The sequence below is a fragment of the Pundamilia nyererei genome, unplaced genomic scaffold (assembly GCF_000239375.1).
Source record: "Pundamilia nyererei isolate P.nyererei 1_Seehausen unplaced genomic scaffold, PunNye1.0 scaffold00017, whole genome shotgun sequence".
In the NCBI taxonomy this organism is placed as follows: domain Eukaryota; kingdom Metazoa; phylum Chordata; class Actinopteri; order Cichliformes; family Cichlidae; genus Pundamilia; species Pundamilia nyererei.
In genome coordinates, this window is record NW_005187418.1 from 1,086,136 (window position 1) to 1,092,016 (window position 5,881).

Below are 5,881 nucleotides of genomic sequence, written 5' to 3' on the forward strand. Positions count from 1 at the left end.
GGGGAGCCATGACAACAGGTCAGGGGGGAGATATCATCATCACCCCCACCTGAGATTGCGTGCCAAGCCCCAAGTATGACTGAAGAAGTAGCATTGAGTGTGAGAGGAACTGACCTGAACGATAGGATCAGTAAAGTGCTATACAAATACAGACCATTTACCGTCATGGCGACGCTCGTAAAGAAAGACAGGACCCTCAAACTCCCAGACCTCTGGTACAGGACCCGAGCTTGAAGGATAAAGACCGCCCACAGGGGCGAGAGAGACACATAAGTCTGAATATAATGAATGAAAGGAGGAATATGTGGAATGCAATGCATTTCAAATTTTTGTAGTTAAATTAATTAAAAAGTCGTTTTTAGTGCGAACAGCTAATCAGCAATTTAAAAACCACGTTTTTACTATTTTAAAGAAGACAAAGGTCCAGACAGCAACAACAAATGAAACAAAGCTCATTTATTTCAGCGTTCACCTACCCTTCCCTACCCTATTCATTGGCCAGGTCTGGGCAAAGTACTTCTAACTTATTATTAGTTGGACTGTACATTTTCAATAGTGTTAGATCTTCATTAATTTGGAATGCTTGATGCAAATGTTCCTTCATGCTGGGAAAACATATTCCAAATTGATGATAAAAATAAGTAAGTAAATAGAAGGTGAAAGGCAAGAAACAACTAATGACAAAGGGTGGCTCATAGTCTCAACACCCAACTCAGCGTTGTTGGGGCTGTCATAGGGCACCAGTCTGTCACAGCGCTAACACAGAGAGACAGCCAATTTAGCCACCAGTTAGCCTAACAGCCGTGGTAGATCAACCCTGTAGATCAAAGACAGTTTTTCCCATTAACTTTGTGGGTTTTATCCTATAAATTTGCTCATTTTTTCTCGTTTTCATATAAATATGTAATTTATTCTTCATAACTTCAAAATCTGTGTTCAATGTTTTCCTGATAAATCTGTGGAGGATTTTCTCATGTTTTTACTTCTTCCTTCCTCAGGAAAAAGTTTTTTTAAATATAAATTTTTTATTTTTTCTCTTAGATTTGAGTTTTCTTCTCATAATTTTCTCTCAGGAATTTAAATTTTACTTGTTAAAAAAGAAGTAGTCATAGACTAAAACATATTGGATGAGAGAAATAATGTCAAACATTCCACTAGAAAAAATAGCTTTTATATTAAAAACCAAACACTGGGTGTTTAAAGGTCTGAGACTTGTTTCTCTCTTTTTACTCATCATTTTTGTGAGAGTTTGGATTTCAGTGTGTTGAACATGAGGGTGAAACATTTTTCCTTTCCGTATCCTGTATATTTGTATCTCAGTATCATTTGCCACAGCTACAAATTCATGTGCAGTTTCATTTGGCCTGTGTTAGTGAAGGTCACCGTGTCCCTTAAAGCTATCCCAGCATGCACTGACTGAAAGTCGGTCAGGCTGACAAGGAGCCAACATGACCATATTTTTTATCTGAGGGCATTTCTAAAGCACCACTTGACCTGAGTTGCATGTCATTTTGCTGTGAAGAAAAAATAAAAGACTAAACATCGAGGTGAGAGTGGACCGGCTCCGTTCACAAAGGCCGCGATTCAAACCTGTAAGAGAAGCGAATTCAAACGAAAAGCTAAGAGTTTAAGAAGCATCAGCATCTCTCTGCCTTCCAGTTGTGCATGAAAGGCTGAAAAATTACAATTTTCTCCTCTTTTCTAAGCATCGATCCCAGCCAAGCAACACAGTCTGCATTTTAATTCCTACTAACAGTTATTTTCACAGCCAGTTTGCTAATTAACTATTTTGTGCATCACATTTTAAAAGTAAGAGTAAACAAATGTCCTTCACAGCTTCTCACACACCTTTTAGAACAGAAAGTTCACTCAACTGAACGATAATTAGCAGTAAAAGCTGAAACTAGAGAATTAGAGCTTTGTAATTATTATTTAGAAAGGTCAGTAAAGTCATTTACTTTCAACTCAAATCTACTGACTGCATTTTACAACCTTAGAAAACGGTGCATGTTCTGCTATCAGCTCCAGCACAGCACACAGTGCAGAAAGCTACAAAGTAAAAGTTCGTTGATCAGATAAGTGACAATGAGATAAAGTCTTCTTGTGCAGGGTGAGAGTGGGTCAGGTGGGCAGGGAGACGAGCTCAAAGCAGGTACTCTGAGTAAACACATGTAAGCATAAAACAGTACAAACAGGTCGGTAAACTCGAGCTCCTTTTTAACCAAACTTTAACCAAAGTAGTTTCTTTTTAAAATATGCTTCCTGTTTCCCACGACGACAAAAGCATTTATGCTGCTGCAAAGAAAATGTGTGTTCATGCAACTTTTAATGCAACACAAAAATATTAGAAACATAGCAGACACAAGAAAATGACAACAGTTTGAAAAGAGACAAAGTATCAAAGTTAGTATCAGTTTTTCCCTTGTTGATTATTGTACACACAGACATACAGTGGGGCAAAAAAGTATTTAGTCAGCCACCGATTGTGCAAGTTCCCCCACTTAAAATGATGACAGAGGTCAGTAATTTGCACCAGAGGTACACTTCAACTGTGAGAGACAGAATGTGAAAAAAAAATCCATGAATCCACATGGTAGGATTTGTAAAGAATTTATTCGTAAATCAGGGTGGAAAATAAGTATTTGGTCAATAACAAAAATACAACTCAGTACTTTGTAACATAACCTTTGTTGGCAATAACAGAGGTCAAACGTTTACTATAGGTCTTTACCAGGTTTGCACACACAGTAGCTGGTATTTTGGCCCATTCCTCCATGCAGATCTTCTCGAGAGCAGTGATGTTTTGGGGCTGTCGCCGAGCAACACGGACTTTCAACTCCCGCCACAGATTTTCTATGGGGTTGAGGTCTGGAGACTGGCTAGGCCACTCCAGGACTTTCAAATGCTTCTTACGGAGCCACTCCTTTGTTGCCCGGGCGGTGTGTTTTGGATCATTGTCATGTTGGAAGACCCAGCCTGGTTTCATCTTCAAAGTTCTCACTGATGGAAGGAGGTTTTGGCTCAAACTCTCACGATACATGGCCCCATTCATTCTGTCCTTAACACGGATCAGTCGTCCTGTCCCCTTGGCAGGAAAACAGCCCCATAGCATGATGTTTCCACCCCCATGCTTCACAGTAGGTATGGTGTTCTTGGGATGCAACTCAGTATTCTTCTTCCTCCAAACACGACGAGTTGAGTTTATACCAAAAAGTTCTACTTTGGTTTCATCTGACCACATGACATTCTCCCAATCCTCTGCTGTATCATCCATGTGCTCTCTGGCAAACTTCAGACGGGCCTGGACATGCACTGGCTTCAGCAGCGGAACACGTCTGGCACTGCGGGATTTGATTCCCTGCCGTTGTAGTGTGTGGGAGATTATCAGTGGTCTTGTATGTCTTCCATTTTCTGATGATTGTTCCCACAGTTGATTTTTTCACACCAAGCTGCTTGCCTATTGTAGATTCACTCTTCCCAGTCTGGTGCAGGTCTACAATACTTTTCCTGGTGTCCTTCGAAAGCTCTTTGGTCTTGGCCATGGCGGCGTTTGGAGTCTGACTGTTTGAGGCTGTGGACAGGTGTCTTTTATACAGATGATGAGTTCAAACAGGTGCCATTCATACAGGTAACGAGTGGGGGACAGAAAAGCTTCTTACAGAAGACGTTACAGGTCTGTGAGAGCCAGAGATTTTCCTTGTTTGAGGTGACCAAATACTTATTTTCCACCCTAATTTACGAATAAATTCTTTACAAATCCTACCATGTGAATATATGGATTTTTTTTTCACATTCTGTCTCTCACAGTTGAAGTGTACCTCTGGTGCAAATTACTGACGTCTTTCATCATTTTAAGTGGGGGAACTTGTACAATCGGTGGCTGACTAAATACTTTTTTGCCCCACTGTATGATAGATGAATTCAGTGAATTTTATTTTATGCACACAAAAAGCAAACAAAAAAATTGCAGGACATCAGGAGCTTAATTTTATTTATTTGATCATTTATTTTTGGATTTGATTGATCATATATTCAGATGCACTTTTAATGGCAGACGTTTCTTTATCATTTCAAGCTGCTGATCCAAATTCAGTGATTTCCGCACCAGGAGTTATCAAACACAGGCCCATTGAATCACACACTTTGGCTGGATTCATTTTTAAATATCTGACTCTTGCACTGAGTGTTAAAACCTAAAGGCGTGCTCTCAGTTCCCCTCCTGAAAAGATTAGAAAATTATTTCTTGCGTCTCTTTTTCATGGATTGTTGAACTTGAGCTGAGGAGACTCATTTCTTTTTTCCACTCGGGCTCTCCAAAGAAATTAAATCAGTTATCATGTAGCCCTAATTGTGTCGCTCATTCACACGGCTCTCTTTGAAGCCTTCCTGACCTGTCTGCCTTCTGTCTCTTTTACCCTTTAATTTACCTGCCCATCTAGGCCAACAGAGAAAAGAATTTGTTGCCATAGCAACGCCTTGGCAGTAAGAGGAAGGGTTACCCGAGCACACTGGTATTTAAACACACACACACACACACACACACACACACAGAGAGAGAGAGAGAGAGCGCAGGTCAGTGGAGAAATCAGCTCTCCAGCTTCTGCAGCAGCAGAGGATCTGTGCACAGTAACCTTAAGGAAGCCTTTCATGTTGCTCCACCAAAGGGCTTCCAGATTTGTCTTTTAATGTTCATCTAGTTTGGAGGCTGTTAAAAGCTTCACAGTAATCTATTTTAAGTCAGAGCGGGCCCTTCGCTCGGAGCATCTTCAGGAAAATGTTTCGTGACTTTTCTGCACTAAAGTCACCGGAAGTCTTTCCAGAAATAAAATGCAAAAGAAAATATTGAAGCTGTCAGCAAAACCATGCCACATAAAAATATGAATAAAATAAATCAAAAACACTATTTTTCTTCAAAGAAGAAAAAGAATTGAATCGTCTTATCAACAGGGTTTCCCATCATGCAGCAGGAGAGTCCCCGCAGAGGGACACCACAGGCAGACCCTCCTTTACTATGTACGTTTTAAGTCTTTACTTCAGGAGGAATAAACTTGCTGCTCTCTCTGCTTCAGTGTCAGACAGCAGAGGTGAAGGTTCAGATCTTTACTGATCCTCGTAACTTCCACCAGGCAGCTTTTTTACATTTACATTGTGTTTTACCAACTTGCTAAAACACTGGTTTGCTGTGGGACAGTTATCTATGACTAGTTAATCTGTTGTATGCACTTATTTTCCCTTAGAAAAAAGTTGTTAAAAGCTTTTCTGCTATTGAGATCCTCAGTCTGATCCTACAGTATCTGGATGGCAAGAATTCACGAAGGGAAGACGTCACAGAGGGGAAAGAACAGAAACTGACCACGAACCAAAGACAAGAGTATGAAAAAGAACCAGGGAGCAGGTAGAGCGGCGTCAGTCATGCAGACAAATTGCAGGCGTCACGTTGGATCCAGATGGGCTGTCAAAACTGTCAAGTGATGACATGTCAGCTAACATAGAGGTTATTTTGTTCAGACATGAGTACCTGTGTCTCACAGCATGTGTTTAACATTTAGAAACTAGAAGATGCTACCTTATAAAGTGGAGTTATTCAGCTTTGCCTTATTTTCTGTCACTTATCTTGAATATTTACATCAAACATGGACAAAACATAATGTAAATATATCATAAACTAGAGGAAATACTTCTGAATCTGAGTTCCTGCCAATACAGATACTGTACACCATATCAATCAATGCATAAACAAAGCCACATTAGGGTTAGTCAGTGTGGGCCTCTTTAATGACACTCTCCCCCCCCATGTACCACCAAGTTTCTGTATCGTTATATAATCTTTAAGCTCCATACTGGCCAGATGTCATTAAAATGAAGTACTTTTTATAGTTTT